Genomic DNA, 18,752 nt, shown 5'->3' on the forward strand with positions numbered 1-18,752 from the left:
ACAACAATCACTAAGGTTAAAAATACACGCATATCTCCAAGTCCACATAGAGATGGCAAAAAAGCACAACTGCTCCAAATTAAAAAAAAATCGAACTTCTCTTTAAAATGCTTTATGTCAGCGAGGTCCTTCCCCTCAGTCCCCTGGGGACTTCTGAAACACCCTCTCCATACTCTGCTTCACGCAGGGAGCTTTGCCTTCTTACAGAATTGGAATCTGGGTTATAGGTGCTTTTGTTAACATGCAAACTGAGCCCAGCTGTAAGCAGCACCTCCAGCAGGTGTGACCCCCGAAGGAGCCCCACCCCAAGAACAGGACGGTGGCTGATGTGAACTTCCTTTTTTTTAAATTTTATTTTATTAAGTTATGTTAGTCACCATACAATACATCATTAGTTTTTGATGTGGTGATCCACGATCCATTGTTTTCGCATAACACCCAGTGCTCCATGCAGTACGTGCCCTCCTTAATACCCATCACCGGGCTAACATATCTCCCTACCCCCTTCCCCTCTAGAACCCTCAGTTTGTTTCTCAGAGTCTATAGTTTCTCATGGTTCATCTCTCCCTCTGATTTCCCCCCCTTCGTTTTTCCCTTCCTTCTCCTAATGTCCTCCATGCTCTTCCTTATGTTCCACAAATAAGTGAAACCATATGATAATTGACTTTCTCTGCTTGATTTATTTCACTTGGCATAATCCCCTCCAGTCCCATCCATGTCGATGCAAATGGTGGGTATTCAACCTTTCTGCCAGCTAAGTAATATTCCATTGTATATATGGACCACATCTTCTTTATTCATTCATCTGTTGAAGGGCAAATCGGCTCTTTCCACGGTTTGGCTATTGCGGACATTGCTGCTATGAACATTGGGGTGCATATGGCCCTTCTTTTCACTACATCTGTGTCTTTGGGGTAAATATCCCAGAGTGCAATTGCTGGGTCATAGGGTATTTTTAATTTTAAAATCTTTGAGGAACCTCCACACTGTTTTCCAAAGTGGCTGTACCAACTTGCATTCCCACCAACAGTGTAAGAGGGTTCCCCTTTCTCCACAACCTCTCCAACATTTGTTGTTTCTTGCCCTGTCCATTTTTGCCATTCTAACTCATGTAAGGTGGTATCTCAATGTGGTTTTGCTCCACTCTCAGCAATAGACAGACCATCTAAGCAGAAAATCAACAAAGAACAAGAGCTTTGAATGACACACTGGACCAGATGGACCTCATAGATATTTACAGAACATTCCACCCTCAAACAACAGAATACTCATTCTTCTCGAGTGCACAGGGAACTTTTTCCAGAATAGACCACACACTGGGTCACAAATCAGGTCTCAACCAATACCAAAAGATTGAGATTATTCCCTGCATATTCTCAGACCATAATACTTTAAAACTAGAACTCAATCACAAGAAAAAATTTGGCAGAAATTCAAACACTTGGAAGCGAAAAACCACTCTGCTCAAGAATGATGTGAGCTTCCTGTTCTCTGTTTTGTCTCTGGCTTCTTCACATGGACAGAAAATCTCAGTGGTGTATAAGGTGCTGGCTACTGAACCAGAGAGCAGGCAGGACTGGTCCACCCACAGGAAGGAGGGTCCCCAGGGACATGGAAATCTCTCTCTCTCTCCCACTCCTTCTCCTTCTTGCATCTCTATTCTCTCCCTCTGTCCCCTCCTGCTCCTCCTGCAGAAGAAACACGGCCCAGGTCCTCGGGGACGACTGGCAAACACCCTACAGACAACCAATAGATGTTTGGTGAACCGTGTAATCAAAAGGCAAACGCCTAGAAGGGCAGGGAACTGATGTGAAGCAGAAGACATGCAAAAGGGAGAAAATTTTAAACCTAAATCATGGGAAACTCCAGTTAGATATGTGACTAGACAGACATGACAGATAATTCGATGCTGATCTGATGCAAGAAGCAGGAAAGGGGACGCAGATGGAGTTTCCAAGGAAATTGGGCGGAGGGCTCCGGAGAGACCTCAGGCAGCAGGGGCCCAAGCTGGGCGCCGGCTCAGCCCCACACCTGGAGAAGTGACAGTTCTGTGGATCCTTCAGGAGTTCAGGCGATAACTGCCCCACCTCCTCAGGGTGACGAGGGGCGGCCAAGGGAAGACCATCTGTGGGCACTTGGAGCTCTCTCGGAAGGGTACAAGGAGCACAAAACGAGGGAGGAAAGATGGTCCCTTGGGGACCGAAAGGAGGGGAAAACGTGCTATTGCATCGGGAGTGACACAGCCGTCTCTTGCAGGAGCCAGGCCCAGGGGCTTGTTCTAGAAGGTGACGGGCTATCCAGGCATTGTCGTCCTGGGCTGACCCTTCCCACCTGGGCACTTGGCCCTGACGCATCAGACTCTTGGGGGAGGCAGCCTGGGAAGAGAGTGCCCAGGGCAGGTGCCAACGTGTGGCTCCACCCCCTCTCCACCAGTGACAGCTACCCCCACCCCCTGAAAACCTTGGGCAAGGCACTTGGGGAACTCAAGCCCCAGTGCCCACAGCCCCCTCCCCGGCATCCTCAGGGAACCCTGCTGCCTCCCTGCAGGCCCATCATTCTCTGCGGGGACAGAGAAAGGCCCGCCCCGGTTCTGGAGAAGAGGAGGTAGAAAGACAGCCCCTGAAAAGACTGAAACTTTTACCGGTGAGTCCACGAGAGCAAAGGAAAGCGAAGCACAGCAAACAACGTCTAGATACTCGCCCTACAACAAGCAGCTCTCAGAGACCAGCTGCACATGCGGCACTTAGGCCAGAGCTCCGGAGCGGTGCCCATCAGTACGCACCTACTTTCACTTTTGTTGCTTTTCACCTCGGTTTTTAAGTCATGGCCAACACAACAGGACAGAGTGGACAGGGCACGGAAGGACGGATGGACAGACGGGGGACGGTGGACATGCGGGGAGGGGAGGGGTCAAGGGGAAGAATAGCCTATGACCTTTGGCACTGGGGAGGGACAGAAAGGTGCATCCTGGTGTTCAGAGCCCCCCACGATGGCCACGTGCCCATCGCAGGAGAGCTGACCTCTTCTGTCATAAGGTCTGGATGTGCCTGGGGGCTGAGTGGTGTGGAAGACACGCTTGGTCCCTGATGACTATGAGGCCTTCTGTTCCCTGTCCTCTTACCACCTGCTTGTCCCTACCCTCTGGATCCCCCAGCTTCTCTTCAATGCTGCAGAGTCTCCTTAAAATTTATATTTCCTCGTGCAGGGCACGACACTGTTTCTCTGCACTGGACCTAGCACCATCACCTGCATACTTTTCACATTTCACCAGCCAGCACAGGTCAAGAACTGTGCCACAAATACACGAGATTGAAGGTGGAGGGCCCAGAGCCATCAAGTTAGCTCCATCAGCTCCGCCATATTGCAGAATTCGCTCAGCTCAGAGCAAAAGGCAGCAAGGCGTTGTGCATATCCTGTCACCGTATATGGAAAAATACAAGCTCACTGGGCAAAAGCGTGCCGCTCGCATTGGAGGACAGTGCAGAAGAGCACTCACAGCGTGGGGAGTACGATAGTAAGTAGATCGCAATGGATTGTTATGACGCTTAAAGGAAATTATTTCAGAGACAACAGGGCTATAATTTCAAACACAAATCAATGCTCCTTGGGTCAGCCTTAAACACAGTATGCATGAATAACCTGTCCGAGTGTGATTTAAAGACTCTCCTAAAAATAAAGGTGTCAAAGATTTCTTTAACTCGTTAATGAGAGAACCACCAAGATGGCTAAGCTGCTACAGAGAGCATTTCGGGAGATGGATATTTATAAGCGATGGGAAAAAAATGTTGACACAAGGTTGCCAGGGCATGGTAAAATCCATCAGGTCTTGCAGGGCAACACCACCAAAAGGTTTGTAGTTTTCGTTCCTAAGAGTCAGGAGTCATTTGCATCCCTGCTAACAAAAATCTACAAGTTCATGTGAAATTTCACCCAGTCTTGGCCCTGCTCAGTAAATTATGTGTCAAACATAGATGCATTCCCTCAAGATTCAAATAATCTTCAGGTGGCCCCATTAGATACTGCTCAAGAATGACATTAAAAGGACAGTAAGCCACCCTTCTGCTTTACTTACAAGATTTTTAACAATAATTTTTCTTAGCAGAATAGTGGAAAAGGGAGATGAAGTTACCATTATCTGCAGATGATATTATTTGCATGTAGACCATTCAAGGGCACCACAGAGAAGCCTGTAGAGCTTGCTATGGGCTGAATCGGTCCTCCCACATTCGTCGGTTGAAGATGGAAGCCCCAGTACCTCAGAGAAGACCCGCAAAGAAGTGAGTTAAATGAGGTCGTGTGGGTGGCCCCTGATCCACTATGACTGGCGTCCCTGTAAGAGGAGATGAGGACACAGACACAGAGGGATGACCTTGTGAGGACACAGGGAGAAGGTGGCCATCTACAGTGTGCCAAAGAGAGGGGCCTTGGGAGGAACCAGCCCTGCTCACGCTTTTTGTGCCCAGAGCAAGGGGGCCCTCACTGTCATGTCCTAGGCTAGTGGCTATGTCCCCTGGGGCCAGCACCTTCTGCGTATCCACACGAAGGGGTCGTGCAGGCCGGCTGCACCCTGGAGCAAGGGACTCAGGATGCACAAATGCAGAACGTCACAGAAGAGAACTGTGTTCATATTTGGAAGAAATGCCATAAAACATTTGGCAACACATTTAACAAAAAACACACATAGTGGGGCGCCTGGGTGCCTCAGTCGTTAAGCGTCTGCCTTCGGCTCAGGTCATGATCCCAGGGTCCTGGGATGGAGCCCCACATCGGGCTCCCTGCTCCATGGGAAGCCTGCTTCTCCCTCTTCCACTCCCCCTGCTTGAGTTCCCTCTCTGTCAAATAAAGAAATAAAATCTTAAAAAAAAAAAAAAAAAAAACGCATCATCCACGTAAAGAAAATTATCCAACTTTCCTGAAGGACAGGCGAGCTTGTTAAAAAAAAGTTACATCTTGTTTCTGGACGTAAAATGTGCTAGGTAAAGATGTGAAATCTCCCAGACTAAATATTAAATTCAACCCAACTCAAATTGACATGGTAAAGGAATTTTTCACTTGAAAAGTTGATTCTAAAATTCTACTGGAAGTGTACATAAATATGTAAAAGTTGCCAAGAAATTTATGAAAATTAGGACTATGACGGGAGACTTTGCCTATTTAATAAATCAAACTATAGAACAATTTAATCAGAACAATTAGATGCTGGCACAGAAATACACAAACAGATCAATGGGATAGACAGCTCAATACATACTCCAAAATGGCCATTTATTGTATTATAATATTATATATAATATAGGTGCTTTTCAATTCAGTATGGAAACTTCTCATCACATAGGGTTGGAAATATGTTTCCCATCTGAAAACCAAATTTTTATTTCTATTCACGTTATACTCAAACACAGATTCATGACAAATAAAATATCCAAATTTTTTTAACTATTAAAAAAAAGCAGAAGAAAATATAGGGAAATACATTTTTATAATCCCGGGGTAAAGAAGGTCTTCATAACCAGACTATGAAATCCAGAATTCGTAAAGGAGGACACTGACGGATTTGGCCCCATGCATGGTTTAAACTCCCAGAGAGTTAACAGAGTTAAAACGACAGATAAGGACAGACGTCGCTAACAGTGATGACAGGCAAGGGGTCAATGTCTCTAACACCCAACTCATATCCTAGAACGGCTGTGTAACTCAAAAATTTCGATTCTGAATTTCTACTGAAAGTATAAATAAATATCTAAAAATTGCCAAGAAGATTTTATATCTCAATTAAAAAAAATTAGAATTTGTTGGAAAAGTGCAAAATGGAAGATCCATCTGAAGCACTGAAAATATTCTAAATCTGGACGTGGTGGGGATCCCGCGGGGGCAAAGTGAGTAAAAACGCGTCAGGCTGAACACACGGGGTGAATGACTTCACCATATCATGTTTCACCCCAATAAAAACGGCTTGAAAGTGTGGACAGATCCAGAGCTCCGAGAAGAGAGAGTTTGAACTCTGATGCACACATTCTCAACCCCGCTCGCATCCGGTGTCCCCTAAAGGCCCCATCCTGTCAGGCCTCACCCCTGCCCGGGGACCATCCCCACCTTCCCTGCTTCTGCAGAAGGTCATGTGGAAAGTGGGCCCAGGCAGGGCCATCTCCTGTGGCACCCCCGCGCTCAGGGAAGGGCTGTCCTGAGGGCTTCCACTCACAGCCACATTAGGGACGCGTCCCTGCATGACGGGGTCCCTCTGCGGACCCCCAGCCCTGCCTTCCCTCCCTCCAGGCCCCTCCCTGCACCCTCCCTTGCACCTGGCCCTCGGCACCGCCCCGGTGACCCAGCAGCTCTGCGGGGGCCTCCTCTGAGGGGAGGGCCCCCTCCTGAAACCACCTTGCGCCCTCCTCAGGGCAAGCAGGCCACTGTCACCCCGGGAAAGCAGGTGATTGGAAAGAGCGAAAGCCAGCGAGGGAAGGGCCCGAACACAGCACAGGGCAGGGCGGGGCACGAGCGCGAGGTCAGCCGCCCAGGCACCCTCACCCAGGCCGCAGATGGGTCGGCCCCAGGCAGGGCAGGCCTCCGTCTCCTCTCTGGCTGCAGGAGGACCGGCCTGGGGGGCTGGAGCCACAGGTGGGGCAGGAAGCGCAGGAGACCCGCACTCAGCCTGCTCGACCCCGGCCTGACCAACCTGCCCGCCCCGGCTGGACGGCCCCACAGGGCGGCAGGGCTCCTGGGCCAGTGCTGCCCAGGAGGGCCGTGGAAATGACAGGGACAGCCGCCCAGAGCGGCTCTAGGAGCTGCAACGTGGTTTGGAGCTGCGGGGCATTTGGTGGTGGTGGTATCACTCGGTTTTACTCCTCCGTTTGTTTCGAGCTCTTCTCTCGGTCGTTTGGGGCAAGGAGACGTAGCCTGGACCGCCTCATCTGTAAAATAAAATGACGTCATTTTCAATGCCACAAAAGCTGTGGGCATCTGATGAATAATAGACAGAACCCAAACATGGACAGACAACCCATGAAGGAGTTTGGCTAAAGTGGAAAGTGCTCATACCAGAAACTTGTGATCATCCTATTTGTGTTCTGAACCTACAGTTGCGGAAGATTGGGGGCCCCCTTGGCAGAGGCACTGGGTTGGTCATATGAGAGGGCTCCGTCCTCCTTGGATCAGGGTGGGGTCCAGAGGAGCCCCCAGCACTGGGAAACCCCACCAAGGGTGGGAGAAGACCCAAGAGGCAGGTCCCAAAGAATATGCACCATGGAAGGGAACCCTGTGTGCATGTACGTGTACCAGGCCATGGTGTTGGCTGCAAAGCTCTGTCCCGGCCACACCCTCCAGAGGCGCCTCTCCTGAGGTCTGAGGGCAGGCCTCGGGTGGGGAGAGGGCTAGCTTCTTTTTTTAAATTTATTTGTTTATTTATTTATTTATTTATTTGACAGAGAGAGCGGGAGAGAGAGCACAAGCAGGGGGAGCGCGAGAGGGAGAAGCCTGATGCAGGACTCGATCCCAGGACCCTGGGATCATGACCCGAGCTGAAGGCAGACGCTTAACCATCTGAGCCACCCAGGCGCCCTAGAGGGCTAGCTTCTTGTAGGGTCTGGGGTCTGGGGTCTAGAGGCACTCGGGTGACAGGGCTGGTGGTTGCCCAGTGTTGTGATAGTAAGAGACCCCAGCAAGATCTTTGCTCCCAGGAGACAGCCTGCAGGGCCAGACAATCCCAATCTGTAGTTTTGTGTGTGCGGGAGTGACCCTTGGCTCTGGACCTAAGACGAAGGTCCCACCTAGAGGAGCAGACTTAGGGCCATGTGGTACAGCTGAACTTCCAACTCTGAAAACGCTCCCAAGCGAGCATGTGGGTGCTATTTTTATAAAGGAAAGTGATGTTTTTATTAAGAAAGCTAACTTTTCTTACAACCTCACGCCTAATTGACAGGAGAAGAGATACTGAGATGCCCATCTCCTCTCTCTCTGGTCAGAGCGGGCAGGTGCTCTGTCCCGTGGTCACCACTCTTCTGAACCGCTCCCGGCAGAGGTGTCTCCGTGATGCTAAGGAGCAAAGCCAGATGAAGAGGAAACACTCTTCCTTGCACTTTATGTGCAAATTCTGCACAAGTCTCTTGGGTACATATTATCTCATGAACCCTCTAAAGGCAGGTATTAGAGTAGAAATTTTGTATATGAAAAACCAGGACTCTGAAATGTAAGCTTCTTGCCCAAGACCGCACATCAAGTAGAAGATCCGAAAGATCCAGATGCAAGTAAGGGCTGCCCTGTGGCTCTGGGGCCTGTGCAAGGGGTAGCATCGGAGCTCTCCGGAGAAATGCCTTTTGTGGGGAAGTCCGGCTGCCCCTGCACCCTGCTGGCCTTTACAGCTGGGCCCACCCAAGGGTCAGAGCCATCAGCACCTTCACTGGGTGCCCCTCGGCCATCCCCGAGGTGGGGCTCCCGTCCAGCTTCTGGTCCATGATCTCTCCGGGTCTAGCAAGGTTCCAGCATGAATCAGCCCCAGAGCCCCCGGGAAGGCACAGGGAGGGGAAGGTGGGCGTGTCTCCCCACTTTGTGCCTCAGACCCAGGACGCCAGAGCCACACCTTGACACCCCAGGGGACTTAGTGCAGCATTCTCCTCGAGACACATTGAAATGAATTTCCATGTTTATAAAACCATGAATTATTGAAAAGCACTCAGGAATTTTGTGTTCCATTTATACGAATCAATGAACAGAGAGCTATATTCAACCTCTGCTTTGCTGCTTATGGTTTATAAAGACAGTGCAAACCAACAATATCAAATATATATGGAGAGCAATCCTGGTCACAGTTGCAATAAATAAAAAGAACAGACTTTGAAAGAAAGATGAAGAACCTGCATGAAGCAAATGACCAGGTGAGTGGGTAGGTAGATTTGTTTTTAATTTTCACAGATAGTTTCAAAGATACACAAAAGCAGAAAGGACAGGATGATGAGTTCTCAGGAGCCCATCCCCCAGCATCGATATGTATCATTATGCGCTTCCTCTCGTACATAACTGTTCCGCTCTTCTTAAAGCCACAGCATATTAAGATGAATGAACTAAAGACATGAATAAATGCACACACATTCTGCAAAGGTACATGGATAGAAATGTGAGTCTTATAAAAATGACAATAATTCTTAAAGATCTATTGCAATCTCAATTAAAAATTCCAAAGGAAAATTTTTTTTACATTGCCAAAATAATTCTAAAGTTCAGGTAGAAAAAAAGAAATACATTAAAGTTGCCAAAAAAATTTGAAAAGAGGGCAAGTTTGATTTACTACATATTAAACAATAAAGCCATAAAAAACACTCATAGAAAAAGTCGACCAATTCAAAGATAAACTATTATAATCCATAAGTGAATTTGGTACAGTTGCATAATATAAAATCAGTATGCAAAGATCAACTGTATTTCCTTGTGAGTAACACACACACAAAGAAATTCACAAAAGTCAGTATTTATCTGGGAAAAAAATCTAACAAAAGAGGTAGAGAAACTTTACACAGGGGCACCTGGGTGGCTCAGTAGGTTAAGTGTCTGCCTTCAGCGCAGGTCATGATCTCAGGGTCCTGGGGTAAAGCCCCGCATCGGGCTACCTGCTCAGTGGCGAGTCTGCTTCCCTCTCCCTCTGTGATCTCTGTCACTCTCATTCTCTCTCAAATAAATAAGTAAAAATCTTTAAAAAATTAAAAATTAAAAAAAGAAACTTTACACAGAAATCCACAAAACATTATTGAGAGAAACTGAAGAAATTCTATGTAAAGATAGATCCAACAAAGGATGTACAGAACCTCTCCTAGAAATTTGCAAAATGTCACTGAAAGAAATTTTAAGTTCTAAATAAATGGAAAGCTTTGCTTCAGTGAGGACAATTCTCTCCAAATTAATCTATAAATTCAAGGGACCCCCAATTAAAATCCAGGCAGATATTTGCAGAAGTTCATAAGCTGACTCAAATACTCATAAGTGCCCAAGGTAATCTTGAAAAACAAGCACACGATGTTATAAATAAGATTTACTATAAAACTGTAGTTAGTAACTGAGCAAATGTGATGTTGGCCCAGGGATGGACAAACTGACCGATGGTACATACAAAGTAGGGTCTGGAAATAGACACACACATACACAATCAATGTGGTGGAGAAAGAACTTTTCTTTTCATAATCAGAGTTGAGTCTGTATCTCTAAATATCTAAGCAGATATTTAAAGATATTGTGTGCATTTGAGGAAACTACCTTTCAGCAAATCTGTACAAACATATAACCCTTCAGTAGGGGTGAGAGCCTCGTAAGTTCCTAATTATCAGCATGTAGAGTTAGTTTTTAAATCTTTCCTTATTTGACTGCAGATAACTTTCCCATGGTTTGTGAGGCTAAAGAGTGCTTTCATCTCTTTGCGGTATGTTTGTATTGCTTCTTTAGTGAATTGCCTGTTCGTGTCTGTTGCCCATTTTTCTACTGGGATTCTCACAGTTTCTCTTAGTAATTTGTCATGTACTTTGTAATCTTGATAAGTATTAAAGGTTTATTTCTTTATCTGGTGCATTTGAAAATGTTGTGCCAGCTAATACTGACCACTGTGTTAGGTAGCAGGTGCTCTGATGCTCCCTCTTGGCTGAGACTCTGGTGGCAGAGAGCCTCCACCATCAGCCCTCAGCGGGCATTGCCTTAGCGGCCAGAAACCATAGCTTCACGAGGCCCTCCCCTCTTCCTGGCTCACCTGATGACAAATGTCATAAGGATACGAAACCCAGCCCCAGTCCCAGCCCCAACACAGGGCACTTCTGCAGAGCCACCTGCTTCTGACCTCTCTGGGAGTCCACTGTGGGCTCCACTGAGACTGCATCGGCCCCACCTTCTCCCTCTGCCCAGTCCTGCTTCTCTCCCCTTCCTTCCCCAATGTGGAGCCTCCTGAATACCTGCTTCCTGCTCATCTCCCACTGGGATGGCTCCTGGGCGCCCGCCCTCCAAGTGCTTCAGATATAATGAAGACCTTTATGTAGTCAAATCTGTCAGTCTTCTGTCTCCCGTCTGTTGAACACTTAAAAAGTTTTCCCACACTCCTGAGATTATGTGAATATTAAGTATTTAGACTGAGAGAATGAACACACCTGGAATATACGTCGTGTAAAATGTAGAGGAAAGAATCAAACTTCATTTTTCTCCCCAAAGGCTTAGGTAGGAGGTGCAGTTGCATTTGCCGAGTAATCAATCCTTGTGCCACTTGTTTGAAATATCACCTTAATAATAGAGTAAATTATCAAGGATACTTGGATTTGTTGCTGGGCTTCCAAATCTATGAATCCTGCCTGCTGGTCGATTCCTGGGCCAGCCTACTGGATTTTAATTCTGTAGCTGTTTGCATGGCCCTAACAGGGCTAGCCCCCACAGCTCTGCCTTTTTAGAAAGGGTATGTTGTGCCAGCCCCATGTGGCCCCTCCGGTCTTACCTCTCATCTCTGAGCAGCCCTCCCTACTCTCAACCGTGCCCACATGGCTCTGAGCCCAGCCACACCGCCCAAGCAAACCCCCGACGTCCATCTACTGAGAAATGACACCACGGTGGCTCAGGACACCAGCTCAGCGCCCGCACAGAGGGGCACTCAAGCCTGGTCCTTCACCAGGAGAAAGAGCTCAGGCTTTCTCCCCCTGAGCTCTGCTCACCGCCCCACGCCGCCTCCCAGCAGCTGCCTTATGTCAGGATGAATTGCAGAGAAACATCCTTCTCTCTGTCCACCATTGCTCCAAGCCCATACCGTCAGCGCAGACTCACCCTCTCTGCAGGTCTAGCTGGAGTGGCCCCCGTTCATAATTGCCGACCTACAGATTCAAACATGAGTCTCAGGAGGCTCCTCAAGCATTCACCCAGCGAACGTGTCCTGCGAGTGCCTTGTCCTTCTAGGTGCTTCTCTCTCCCTCCCTTTGTCAGTTCCTCATGATGCAGAAAAAGAAGGAGACAGGGAGATGTGCTCCCGTGGGTGCAGAAGGCCCACGGCCACCCCCACAAGTCTCCCACCTCTCTGAGGCCATCAGCTCCAGCATCCCACTCACCTGTAGGAATCTAGAGTTTTCTTTTTCCCATTGCTGCTCAGGCTACTATTTGGCTTCTGTGGTCAGCATTATGTTTCTCATTGCTACTATCATGGGGAAGTGTGGATGGGCGGGCTTCCGCGGCCGTAACCGCCGCCCTACCAGCAGTGAGCCCAGGACGGTGCGCTGCAGAGGGGACTGGCAGTCATCTGGAGAGAAAACCGCAAGCCTTGAGGCCTTTTCAAGGTCGAGGCTTCCCCTGGTTCTCACCACGTGAGACCACCCGGCCAGAGACCTTCACGCCTGACACTCGGTCACCAAGCCCTGTGAGCAAGACTGAAAGTGGGACAAGTTGGGGGTCTGTTCCTGAATCTGACACAGAAATTCAGAATCTGCAAGACTTGCCCAGAGTCCCAGGATAGCTCGCAAGGCCCAGGCTCATCCCACTCACCAGTTCACCGGAAGCTCGCTCGGTGACCAACACACCCAAGGACAGGCTGGGGTCAAGGAGCTGGGAAGAAGAGGCAGCAGCGGAAGGCCCACTGCCTGCTTCGTGGGATGGGCAGGGGTCACAAAGGCGGGAGAAGGTTTGGGGGTTTACTGGGATCTGGAGCTCACTAAACCCTGCAAAACTCTAGAGTGGGACTGGTGCAGGAGTTCACCTGACTCCATGGTTGGGGAAATGTCCGGTACATGACAACCCCTAGCATTCCGTGAGTCATTGCGCCCTGAATTCACCTGGAGGCCGTGCTGAGGGTCAGCACACTTGCAACTTCCTAATTCTGCAGCCCCAGGCAAGTTGCCTGACCTCTGACCTACAGCTTCCCATGTACAGAAGCATGCTGGTGTGTAAATTTGGTTTCCTGTCCGAAGTAGATGGGGTAACAGATTCCCCTAATGTGCCTCCCTGAGTCCTTAGCCACACGTGTCCCTCATGTGGATGCCCCCAGCCACAGTCGCTCCTGAGGCCTCTTGAGGACCATTGCCCCAGCCTGGACCCCCTCGGCCACAGAGACCTCCTCCCTGCTCTGCCCCCTCACTGTCACCGCCCGTGGGGCTGTTGCCCTCTAAAGTGGCTGCACGTAAATGTCCCCCGGGCTGTTTTCTAGGGATGGTGCTCAAGTGTGAAATCGGTGAAGTTAAGCATTAGCAATCAGCTGAATGTCCTGATGGCACTGAGGGGCCGCACTCTCCTACAAGGAGGGGGAGCTGGGAGAGGGCAGATCCCTCCAGCTGGTCCGAGGGCCCCAGGCGTGGGGGATGTCCTCTCCACTGCGCTTGCAGGATGCTCCCTCCCTCCTGTGCATCCCCGGTAGTCAGCAATGGCCCCTGCCTCCCGTGGCCATGGTATGTTGATCAAGAGGCATCAAAAAGGGGGGGTTAGGGACTCTGCGGGAACCTGAGAGCTGCTTGAAGGCAGGGCCTCAGAGGGTCTCTGGGGGCCACCTGCTGCATGAGGGCACCCCTCTCCTCTGCGGCTGGAGCGCTCACCTTCAAGGCCAAATCCCAAATAACCACAGATGAGAGTGACATCCACCGGGAGTCATTTCCCACCTGCTCTGGGCCTTCAGAGACCTGGGCTGGCAGGTGTGGAGCCCCGAGGAGCTTGGCATGACATGGCATCCTGCTTGGGTCTTCTGGGAGGGTCCCCCCAAGGCAGTGGGGGGGCTCCTGTCGAGCTGTTCTCCACGCACGCTCTCGGAGGAAGTTTTTAAACCCTGTGTTGCGTGACGCATGGGCCACGCAGAGAGTTACAAAAACAATAATAACCACAGTAATTATAAATAACAGATGAAGGAGAGCTGGGAGCCTGGGAGTCTCACCCCTGGGGGCTCAGGTGGCCGTTCTGACTGCAGCCCCCAGCGGGGAGTGAGTCCCCAACGCCTCCCGGGGCAGACGGAGTTGGCGGGTGGCCAGCTTCCGCCTCATGCGGACCCATGTTCCGGCCACTAACCCGCCTGGTCCCTGGAGGCCCGTTCCGGCAGGCTGAGTGAGGGTCAGATGAGAACGCTCCTTTGTGTCCTAAGTATCAATACCATGACTTCGTTTTTCAATCTTCCTACTTTGAAATAATTTTAGACTTCTAGAAAAATTGCAAAATGAGGCCAGAGTTCCTGGATGCCCTTCGCCCACTTCCCCGGGGCGGACACCCCGCACAGCCACGGCGTGACGCTCGCCCTCGAGACATCAGCTCCAGGACGCCAGCACTAGCGTTAGTTGAATCACAGACCGTATTTGGGTTTCGTCTGTTTTCCACGAACGTCCTTTCTCCGTTCCAGGAGCTCACGTTGCATTTAGCTGTTATGCACGACTTCCTTTTGAAAGCCTCCAAGAACTTATTTATTTTTTCGTGGTGTCTTTCTGGGACCTCACACCATCTCCATGAGCAAGAAGTGTGGGTGTGGACGTCATTCAGGGGACAGTCAGTTACACATTATGGCAAATGTCCCTGCCCGGCATATGCCAAGGAGTGTCTAATCCAGCTTTCGTAAACCAGCGAAGTGGAACCCGACCATCACAAGGTAGCCTCAGGTCACTGCCGTCCGTGGGGACAGAGGGAAGTGCCCACTTTCCTCCTGGCTGGTGCAGATGGCCAACGGCTCAGTTACCCGTCATGCAGCACGGTCATCTGGAAAGGGTCCTAAACCAGCCCCGGGCTCAGGAACAAATAGAATCTGGAGCCCATTAGGCTACAAAGATGCACTGAAGGCCAGGTTTGACTCTGCCCAGTGCATCACTGGGACGACAAACCATCTGCCGCGAAGGCCAGGGCTCCCTGGGGTTGCTGGAAGTGCAGGGCTGCTCCCGGTGTTCCGGGGTGCCCCGGAGAGCCCTCCATAATCCGTGTCTCCGTGTGAAGCCTCAAAGCAGAAGCCAGCCCCGTGGTTGTCGTCCAATCCCAGGAGGGTTGGTCCGCCGGTCCCAGCACATGGTCAGGTATCACTGAGTGCAGGCTGAGAACTTAAAATTCCAAAGGAGATAAACAGCACAGCCCTGGTCCCAGAGCCTTTGCCCCAACAGGGCCATGGGGTCAAGGCAACAGGTATTTATGGAGAAGCTGGGAACCCCCAGTGACTTAGCCTCTCCAAGCTAAGAAAACAAGATGGAGGAGCCAAGGCTCAGTTCCCCTCTTGCTGGGCTCTGCAGGGGCACACAGCACCTCTCTGTGCTCCGTCGCCCTCACCAGCTCGTCCCCTTCCCTGGCGCGGCGAGCTTCCCCGCATCCGACCTTCCCAGCTGCTGCTCCCTGCCCCAAAGCCCTTGCCCAGCTCTGTTGCCTCAGCAACACTTCCTCATCCTCCCAGGCCCTGAACCCTTGCCCCCTCCCACCCATAAGCCCTGCACAAATGGGGCGCCCTTCTGGCTCTTTGCCAGGCCCCCCAAAGGCTCCTGCTGCATTTCACTGAAATTCTGTGTCTGCCTGTGGGTCTCCCCATGCAACTGGGGTTCCATGTGGGCAGGGTCCATGTCCACCTCCTGTCCTAGGCTTGTGTTCCCAGCCCTAGGCACAGGGCCAGGCACCTTGTGGGTGTTCCCCAGAAGCTGGTTGGAAGAAGGGGAGGGATGAGGGACCATGCTATTCCCCCGGAAAATAAGAGGCGGCCCACTGCAGACCACAGCCTCCACACACGTCGGCTTCGGTAGGACAACCTGGCCCCACGTGCTCAGAGGGACCTCAGAAGCCTCTCAGTGAGCTGCCCTATTGTCAGATGAGAAAGTGGAGGCCAGGAGTCAGAGCTGCACCTGCAGAGGCCTCTCTTCAACAGTTAGGGACAGGCTCCCGACAGCCGGAGGGGCTTCCCCACTCTGTGCTTCACCTTGCCTTCCACACCAGCCACAGGCTCTGGACAGGTCTCGACTCTGGGCGTGGGGAGGCAGCTCTGCTGAAATCTCCATTCAGAAGGAGGAGGAGGAGCGAGGAGGGCATGCAAAGGCGGAGGCGGCGGGGCTGGTCCTGGAGGATGATCCCGAGAGGCCGGGGGGCAGGCAGGGAAGCTGCCAGCTTCTGTACCTGTGCGTCATCAGCATCCCCGAGCAGAGCCATTCCATGGAAGGTGGGACAGGACCACGGGGAGCAGAGCCCGGACCCAGAATGGGAGTGAGGAGAGGGGCCGGGGAAGCAGGGTGGTGGCTGGAGGGTGGTGTGGCCGCTCAGGCGGGAAATGCTGTGAGGTGGGAGCTGCAGATGCTGTGGGAGGGGCTGCCGGAGCAGAGCTCCCGAGAAGCGAGAGCACACAGCTCCAAGGACGTGGTCAGGGGCTCCCCCTGCTCCCCCGGACGGGAAGGTCTGGGGAGGAGGCATGGAGGAGCTTCTGGAAGCTTCCAGGTCCTCAGTGAAAGAGGAGGTGAGTCCCTCTGAACCCGAGGGAGGGGAATGTGTGGGGGGAAGGAGAAAGTCTGAAATAGGCAGCCCACCAATAAAGGATGAGCAGCAGAGCTCCCAGGAGCATCTGGGTCTGAACTACACCAGGTGAAGGGGAGCAGTCAGACTATCTCGGGTCAGGGTCTTCACGGGCAGAGCGGCTGGCGTGCACGGAGGGGCTGCTGACCGGGCCATGCCACCATAGCTGGGGCAGTGGCCGGCCCAGAGTGGAGCGGGAGTGATGAGCCACAGGGCCTCCTGACCCGGACCGCCCACGCCTCCTGGGTCCGCCTGCATGGCCCAGGCACGAGGGAGACCTGCCCGTGGAGGTCCACATCTGTGTCCGTGGTGCCCTCGTAGGGAGCGGCGGAGAGACCTCTAAGGACACAGATCGGTCCCGTTAGGCCCAGAAGCTGCATCTCAGCAGTCATCCTGGGGGCCCCCCTGGAGGCTTTGCCCTGCCACCTGCCCCCCACTGCACAGTCCTCTGAGCCCGCCCACGGCAAGACTGACCACTGAGCATCACGCCCGGGGTGGCACCCCCACCCGAACTGCCGCCCAGGTCCCTCCCGACGTGCCTGAGAGGAGATGGGGCGCCAGGATCACGTGAGAGCCCCACTGGCAGGGCTGGTGCCCGGCCCCCGAGCCGAACAGCCCACCCGGCTGTGAGGAGCCGCCAACTACCACCAGCTCTGTGCTGATTAGTAATGATGTGTTTAATAGAAATTTCAAGGTTCATTACGGGATGTGGATTAATTAAATGGAGAGGGAAGATAATGAAAGATATTCCCACCGGACACATAACGGAGCAGGCCTGCTGTGGCAGGAGGAGGGGATGAAACCGTGGACATTCCAGAACACTCCGAGTTTGCCCATGCGCCGAGGAGCGAAGGCTCTGCTGTGTCCTCCAGAGCAAAGGCCGTGGCGAGGCCCTGGGGCCACAGGCAGCCCCGGGACAGGCCGGGTCTCCCTCCGGTTCTCTTGGGACTCGGAGGGGGTTTGTAGCTGCCCCCAGCAGGCTTAGCCTCACGCCCCACGTCGCTGGCTCCTGTCCTCCCGCGACGGGCGCTGGCTGAGTGCACGCTGATTGCTCTCCGCGCGTTCTTCAGCGCTCTGAAGCGCCCCGGGAGGCGGGAGGGCACCAACCGCGTGGGAATCCATCGGGACGCACCCACCGCCATGGCCAAGCAGCGCGGGAGAAGGAGCGGCTGTGGCTCGCGGCTCGGAAGACTCTGCTGGCCGAGGAGTCCTGGGGGTACCCCCAGAGTCTTCCAGGGACGCTGGCCAGGCGGGCTTCCTGCTTCCAGACCGACCCGTTGGAGCACGAGGAGCTGGACACGTGAATCCCGGTCTCCGTGTGACTCAGGATTAAGAGTCCACGCACGCTCTTGGCAGTGAGAACAGCGATGCTGCTCCCTATGTTTGCACACTTCCCCTGGGCGCCACGCACACCCGACCTAATCCGATCCTCGCAAGAACCCACCTAGAAGCGGCATTGTGCCCATTTTACAGAAACCACTGCAGGCAAACTACTGCTACACGCGGTATTTCTTCGTGTGCGCCCTGGCTGTGTAGAGGCGTTCGCGAGGGATCCTGCAGCGAGCCGAGCTCTTGGGGTTCGAGCCCGCTCCCGTTACACAGCAACTACAAGTATCTGCTGTGACCATTACTGGGTACCATGTCAGGTAGGTGGCAGAGCCCTTTACCCCTGTCACTCTGCGTCCTTCCCAGTTTCCCCAAAACGGGAAGGTTTAATGTATCACAAAATAGCTGCATTCCTACTACAGGCAGGTGCAGGAGTGTTCAACGGTGGATTCAGGCGCGAGTGAGTGGCTCGGCCGTGGTGCCCGAGCAGGGCCGGCGTGGTTCTCTAGTGGCACATGCAGGCCCTTTGCACCAGAATGAAGCCCTGCGTCCCCCAGCTTGGTCCAGGGACACAGGTAGCTGGGGCCGGGTCCCCACTCCCCAAAGAGCCATTTTGAGAGTGGCATTTCTTGTCGCTCATGAGAGCCTCTGAGCAGTCACAGAAATCACAGACTCTTGGCCCCAGAGAGTCAACTGTAAGGCCAGGAAAGCACCTCGGTGCTTAATTTCCGGCCTATCGCTGACCGAGTGAATTTCCATGCACCCAGTTATCTCTAAATTCTCCTTCATCCCCCAAGTCAGCGGGATTTGCCAGGAGGTAGAAAGGAGGTTACGATCCTTTCCCTGTGCAGCAATTATTCACACCAGCCCGACCTCATTCGTCAGAGAGAAACTTCTTATCCAATTTATATTCCATAATGCAACCCTCCATAAGTAAGAGAAAAAGGCAGTCCACTTCGGGGGAAGTCAGGGACATTATAGAGATTCAAACAACC

General features: G+C 52.1%; 1 long non-coding RNA gene across 1 annotated transcript; it reads right to left on the reverse strand.

Moving 5' to 3' along the window:
* Positions 1-5,441: 5,441 nt before the first annotated feature.
* Positions 5,442-12,127, reverse strand: LOC118011712. The gene is made up of 3 exons (XR_004679530.1): positions 12,051-12,127; positions 11,773-11,931; positions 5,442-6,908 (listed from the first exon to the last, which is right to left on the reverse strand). It is a non-coding gene; the product is annotated as an uncharacterized LOC118011712 (long non-coding RNA).
* Positions 12,128-18,752: the final 6,625 nt, after the last annotated feature.

This window comes from Mirounga leonina, unplaced genomic scaffold, assembly GCF_011800145.1.
Source record: "Mirounga leonina isolate KUSES-001 unplaced genomic scaffold, KU_Mleo_1.0 Mir_151, whole genome shotgun sequence".
Lineage (NCBI taxonomy): Eukaryota > Metazoa > Chordata > Mammalia > Carnivora > Phocidae > Mirounga > Mirounga leonina.